The 7,427-nt window shown below is 42.6% G+C and overlaps 1 long non-coding RNA gene across 1 annotated transcript; it reads left to right on the plus strand.

Annotated features, from left to right (window-relative positions):
* Positions 1-5,726: 5,726 nt before the first annotated feature.
* LOC125943690 (uncharacterized) lies at positions 5,727-7,164 on the plus strand. The gene is made up of 3 exons (XR_007465839.1): positions 5,727-5,949; positions 6,778-6,915; positions 7,057-7,164. It is a non-coding gene; the product is annotated as an uncharacterized LOC125943690 (long non-coding RNA).
* Positions 7,165-7,427: the final 263 nt, after the last annotated feature.

The following is a 7,427-nucleotide window of genomic DNA, read 5'->3' on the forward strand; positions in this document are numbered from 1 at the left end:
ACCGGGTCGTACCATTCGCAAGGTAAGTAATCGTGCTTGCTAACTACACTCGCATTATGCGTGCTCCTCGTGTGTGCACAGAGTGCGTGAGCGTAGGAAATGGTACTCCCACGACAACAGTAATACCTGTGCTGATGCTTGCTGAGTGCCGGTTGGCAGAATTTAGTTATGCAAGTTTGTTGCCTCAATGCAAAATTGAAAATCTTGATAAGCGTCTTCTTCTGATGAGAAATATTACGTTCGGAAATAATCATGATCATCATGTGCGCCTGTGCGTGAGATCCCCCTTTTCTGCTGAAGTTGCATAATAGGGACCCATGTGCTTCTTCACCGTTTCTTACTGGAATCCCGTTTCCTCGCTTATAAATGCTTCGACGTCGTAAATAATCTCTGCTTATGAGGTTTTCGGTTTACGAGCAGTTTATGAGAAAAAAATCACAGCTTGCTACTAGTACAGCTTACTTTTTAAGACAAGGCGTGTTGACATAACTTATACGCAACTAAACATGACGGGAAAGTTGCTTATGAAAGAAAAAAATGAATTGTTATGTAAAGAAACATTTGTTTGTGATGTGCTGCTCCTGCGTGTCTTGGAAAATTTTACTGAGAAGAAGGGGCCCTATTATCATGTGCACTGTTGCCACCCTGCACTAGTGCAAACATTGTTTTCGTGACTATTTTAGGTGCTCCTCGCATGTGTTCACCATGTGACAGCTTTAATGGGCTACTGCTATAAGTTAACACATAACTTGTTCTGTAGTGGCGAGGCTTTGACCACATAACGGAGGGGACTTCTTGGCTATGGCCGCCGTGGTGCAACGTGTAATCTGGATGGTCGAGTCAGGTATGTATAAAGTGTACGTGTTCCAAATAGTAGGATCTCAGTATCATTCATCGATAAGTTAGTCGACGTATTACTCAACACAGCTTACTAAATTGACTAAATATTTAAGAAACTTGCTGCTTATTTGTGCTCATAGCTGTTTTGCACGCATTATCACGTTCTATAAGAAAACTAGACCCAACATGTTGTGATGAGTATTTTTTCTTTCAACAATCACTTGGCTGCGATTAACATTTCATTTTGCTAAGTACACAGTGTGTTCATTACTTTTTATTTTGGTTTCATTGTTTTGAAACTGTTTTTCATGCTGTAACTTTCATTTCCGATTTTCATCTGTTTATGCTACACGCTCGTGCAGTATCTGCGTATGTAAGAATTCAAAGTGTAGTGGGCCAAATTTGCCACAGGTCTAAGCGCACGGCGTGCTTAGCATTGTTTAACATATGTACAATTATTTGTCTTGAAATGATACATGAAGGCCAGTATTCACAGTGTTGCAGCTACTAGACCAGTGAGGTGTTTTCTAGTAAGCTTGCTATTTTATTTTATATTCATGGCAAGCTATTCCGATGCATGCAAGTAGGCATTGTAGCAGTTGCGAGTCTGTCCAGTTACATTGTTTTTCACTTTACGTCAATACAGCATAGACCACAGAGTTAGCTGGTAGATAGTTCAGTGTATTGATACTGTCTCATTAAAGAAGCACACTACTTCACACATAGTGCTTAAATGTCTGCTTGCTCTTATGGCATTTGCTGGTTATTGCAATGTTGCTCATCAAATGCATTTGATTTCAACATGACCACACAGAACATTCTGATTGACACTAGTGTAATTTTAATAGTGATAATCAACCAGCCAAGGCTTAGTTCTACAGCTCTCAAAAATTATTTCTTATACTTCGGGTTCCTTTCAATGTGTTCTGTTTCATCCTGTTTCATCAGCACAGTGGGCAGTCCTTTAAAATTATTCATTCTACTTGGCGCTGTTCAGGTAGAAAATGTTAACCAGCAAGTCCAAATTATAATGCTATCTGTAAGACTTCTATTACTGGGTGGATGAATACAAAGTGCTGTATGTAATTGTAAAAGTATTTTTGACAAAAATACCGGTGTCTAGAACAAGCACCATATGCACTGCAACTCTTATAGTGTTAAGTTGGGTAGGCAAGTATCTATGACAAGTATACTTGCGCATATACTTTCTACATATTAGCTAGTATTTTAGCTACATGAAAGAGCGTATGTTGTGACTGCTGAAGTCAAATTTATGATTGATGTGCCTGCCTGTTATTGTTGTGCACTTACACTTACCGCTGTGGCCATGTGACAACTGAAGTATTGCAACAATGTGTAAGCTAGCTTGCACCTACTATTGCTACAGTATGCCAACAGATACCTATCACCATATTTGTGCATTTTCTGAGAACCAGCTGTGTTGGCTATGTGCAATTTGTAGTATCCTTATGATTTTGCCGGTCAGTTCACGTAAGTTTTGATGACAGAATTTACAGAGAGGGAAGGGAAACCGTACAACATGAATGCTGTTAAAAAGGGACTTTTTATTTTGATGGAATGATTCAAAATAACAATAAAACTGGATGTGTGCTTATATCTTGCGCAAGTCCTATCAGAGGGAAGGCAGCAGTTGTAATACAAAGGCATATAATCACGATAAACAGTATTTGCATTAAAAAAGGTGGATAAGCACAGACTAATTTTGTTCGCTTGTCATCAAGAAAGGGTGCTTTTTCATGCATTCATAACGGGGCACGCTTACACGTATCGTTTATGCGGCATGCCTCACTGATTTCTCTTGGCACTCTTTCCCCGTTTGTGAAAACAGATGAACAATCTTTCCGTTGAAGTTTCCGTTGAAGCGATTCCGTTGAACCGACGTCTTGCCGATTCCGTTTCCGTTGAAGTTTCCGTTGAACCGCACGATTCTTCGCCCGCTGCAGCGGCCGTGCCAGTGTTTTGACAGTCGTTGTCTGCGGTCATTCGGTGTGATCTATTCATGTTTGCTTGTGCGCGATGACACCACGCTTGTCAATTCAGTTAGAAAGCGAATGTGTCCAAGTTTATGCCGCCGATAAAACTACTCTACTATCCCTACTCCGAATAGCTCTCTACCAATTTGCTATCGCAATTGATGCTTCGCCTTTCGGGCGAAACTGCGACATTTTTTTCCTAAAAATAAAGGAGGCGCTGTCGCAGCATACATGCCGCTGCGTAGTGGACGAGCTCAGGCACGCTAATAATTCGCATGCTTTGTTTGCGACGTGCACCCAACTTTCCACAACCAGGCACAAAGGCAACGCACTACCCGGCACGAAAATCGTTGGTCCACATTTGCCTGGCGCGTCACGCATAAGGCGAGTTTGCAGCAAGACACAAGCTATCTTCTCGCACTATTATTGAAGCTAACTACGTCACATTTCATTACCGCCCCCAAACACAAAAACACACGATCAAACGCATCGTCGAAGCAGCGAAGCAGCTCGCACACCCAACAAGCACGTTGTAGACGGAGGAATGACAACGGCGCCACCTGCACACTAGTGAGGCTGTGGTGGCCTCCGTGATACATGAATATTAACTAGCCGTGTTGCGCCCAACTATGTTGTGAGACAAAAAAGTTTAGCGTAGAAATAAATTCTGTAATGTATTTTCGAGGTTCTTAAACGTGCATCCAATGCACTATACGAGCGTTTTTACTTTCTGCCTAAAAGCGGCCGTCACGTCCTCGAGCCCAGCGGTAGGGTGGCTAGCGTCGCAACGCCGTAGCCACGGGACTACGTTAAAACACTGTAATTAAACCGTTGAAAATTATACATGTTTATATTAAAAGGTCTGTGTACATTGCCTGTACCTGTCATACCACCTAATACGTTTAGGTTTGTCTTTACCAGCAAATGTTTGACTTTGCAGAAAACTGATTTGCATTTCGGCACAATTGGGGGGTCGCCTTTCGGGCCTATATAAGATCGTACGCAAGTTCACACATAATGTAAAAAAAAAGGCGAACCGGGTCGTTATATGCGAACGTGTGCGTGTTCGTTCTGTCAGTTCTCTATAAATTGTTGTGGCATTGAATCTGTTCATAATTACGTTTGTGTGTAAAATGTCTATGTATGCTTGCTAATGTGACCATGTGTGTTATATAAACCGAACAGTGTGACTATGTGCGTGTGTTGTTGATTCTCAAGTGCTCTATGAATTGAATACGTATGTTTACAGTTGAATACTGCTTAAGTGTATGTGACCATTGTGTGAGCTCTATTAATTAAGTGTTATATTATAATCTCTGAGAATTAATAGAATGTTATATAAAAATGTGTGTTATAATACGTTCACACATGCTTCGCTTGTAGGAAAAATCTTTTTGTACATACAATTTTTGAAAATCTTTTATTGCCTGTAGCCTCCGAGACCATTGCTCAGTGCGTGCGAATCTCGAAGCCTTGTATTGGCACCCCTAATAGCTTCAATCCTAGTTGTTAAGCCTATAGTGGTGTTGCTGGCTTCACTTGCCTGGAGTCGGCCATGTTGGTTTTGGAAAGGGAGTAACAGTTGCTCCCAGCCATGAGGGAGGAAAGTTGCTCCATTTAAAGACGAACATAGGGGACATCGCCGTTCCTACTTTAAAGGAGCAAGGGTCACTCCTTTTTTTTTAGAGTGTGGCATAAGCAATTACTTTCTCCTGGCCGTTCTTCCACTGCACTACAGGTTTTCCCGCTGAATTTAATCCGAACGCCAGCTATTTTAATCCAAGTGCCAGTCAATTTAATCCACGCGCCACACATTTAATCTACGCGCCAACTAATTTAATCTACGCGCCAAGTATTTTAATCCTCACGCCAGTGAATTTAATCCAAAGTTTAGGTCCACTTGCGGGGTGCATAATAAGTTCAAAATAACGACGAAATGTTATAATTTTGCGCATACCAAACGTAACTGAAGTTGACTTCTTCATACGCTACGAAGCATACTTCAAACCACATGAAAAAGAGTCACGTGACATAACGTAACTTTCTTGAGGCCCTCATGGGTCATTCCCAACCATATTGACATGGATATCAAACGAACGGGCTTCGAAGAAGCTTTGCGATGGTACACACGTAACGAATGTCAAACCAGGTGGGAAAATGGTGTCATGTGACCTCACCTATAATTCGCTGGTCCATGCATGATTTCCAACCATGTTGACATGGATATCAAACGAACGGGCTTCGAAGAAGCTTTGCGATGGTACACACGTAACGAACGTCAAACCAGGTGGGAAAAAGGTGTCACGTGACCTCACGTATAATTCGCTGGTCCATGCGTGATTCCCAACCATGTTGACATGGATATCAAACGAACGGTCTTCGAAGAAGATTTGCGATGGTACACACGTAATGAATGTCAAACCAGGTGGGAAAAAGGTGTCACGTGACCTCACGTATCTTTCGCTGGTCCATGCTTGATTTCCAAATATATTGACATGGATATCAAAAGAACGGGTTTCGAAGAAGCTTTGTGATGGTACACACGTAATGAACGTCAAAACAGGTGGGAAAAAGGTGTCACGTGACCTCACGTATAATTTGCTGGTCCATGCATGATTTCCAAATATATTGACATGGATATCAAACGAACGGTCTTCGAAGAAGCTTTGCGATGGTACACACGTAACGAACGTCAAACCAGGTGGGGAAAATGTGTCACGTGACCTCACTTAGAATTTGCTGGTCCATGCATGATTTCCAAGTATGTTGACATGGATATCAAACGAACGGTCTTCGAAGAAGCTTTGCGATGGTACACACGTAACGAATGTCAAACCAGGTGGGAAAAATGTGTCACGTGACCTCACGTATAATTTGCTGGTCCATGCTTGATTCCCAATCATGCTGACATGGATATCAAACGAACGGTCTTCGAAAAATCTTTGCGATGGTACACACGTAATGAACGTCAAACCAGGTGGGAAAAGGGTGTCACGTGACCTCACGTATCTTTCGCTGGTCCATGCGTGATTCCCAACCATATTGACATGGATATCAAACGAACGGTCTTCGAAGAAGCTTTGCGATGGTACACACGTAACGAATGTCAAACCAGGTGGGAAAAAGGTGTCACGTGACCTCACGTATCTTTCGCTGGTCCATGCTTGATTCCCAAGTATGTTGACATGGATATCAAACGAACGGGCTTCGAAGAAGCTTTGCGATGGTACACACGTCGCATACTTCAAACAACGTGAAACAGAGTCACGTGACATCACGTATTATTCGCTACGCTCTCATGGGTCATTCCCGACCATACTGACATGGATATCGAACCAACGGTCTTAGAAGAAGCTTTGCGATGGTACACACGTAATGAACGTCAAACCAGGTGGGAAAAAGGTGTCACGTGACCTCACGTATAATTTGCTGGTACATGCATGATTTCCAAATGTATTGACATGGATATCAAACGAACGATCTTCGAAGAAGCTTTGTGATGGTACACACGTAATGAACGTCAAACCAGGTCGGAAAAAGGTGTCACGTGACCTCACGTATAATTCGCTGGTCCATGCGTGATTCCCAACCATGTTGACATGGATATCAAACGAACGGTCTTCGAAGAAGCTTTGCGATGGTACACACATAATGAACGTCAAACCAGGTGGGAAAATGGTGTCACGTTACCTCACCTATAATTCGCTGGTCCATGCGTGATTTTCAAATATATTGACATGGATATCAAACGAACGGGCTTCGAAGAAGCTTTGCAATGGTACTCACGTAATGAACGTCAAACCAGGTGGGAAAATGGTGTCACGTGACCTCACGTTTACTTCGCTGGTCCATGCGTGATTCCCAACCATATTGACATGGATATCAAACGAACGGGCTTCGAAAAAGCTTGGCGATGGTACACACGTATTGAACGTCAAACCAGGTGGGAAAAAGGTGTCACGTGACCTCACGTATCTTTCGCTGGTCCATGCGTGATTCCCAACCATATTGACATGGATATCAAACGAACGGGCTTCGAAGAAGCTCTACAATGGTAAACACGTAACGAATGTCAAACCAGGTGGGAAAATCGTGTCACGTGACCTGACGTAATTTTCTTCAGGCTCTCATGGGTCATCCCCAACCATACTGACATGGATATCAAACGAACGGGAATTGAATAAGCTACGCGATGGCACACACATAAAGAACATCAATTCAGGTGGGAAAAGGGTGTCACGTAACCTCACGTATCTTTCGCTAGCCCATGCGTGATTCCCAACCATATTGACATGGATATCAAACTAACGGGCTTCGAAGAAGCTCTGCGATGGTATGAACGTCGCATACTTCAAACAACGTGAAAAAAAGTCACTTGACGTCACGTAGCTTTCGCTAGGCTCTCATGTGTCATTCCCAACCATACTGATATAGACATCAAACGAATGCGCTTCAATGAAGCTCTGCGTTTGTTCCCACGAAAAGCGCGTCAGACTACGTATAAAGCAGTGTCATATGATCTCAAAATTTTCAACACACATTGGGTGATTCACGAGCATACTAACAATGCATAATAAACGAACGGGAATGTTT

The sequence above is a fragment of the Dermacentor silvarum genome, chromosome 2 (genome assembly GCF_013339745.2).
Source record: "Dermacentor silvarum isolate Dsil-2018 chromosome 2, BIME_Dsil_1.4, whole genome shotgun sequence".
Classification (NCBI taxonomy): Eukaryota; Metazoa; Arthropoda; class Arachnida; order Ixodida; family Ixodidae; genus Dermacentor; species Dermacentor silvarum.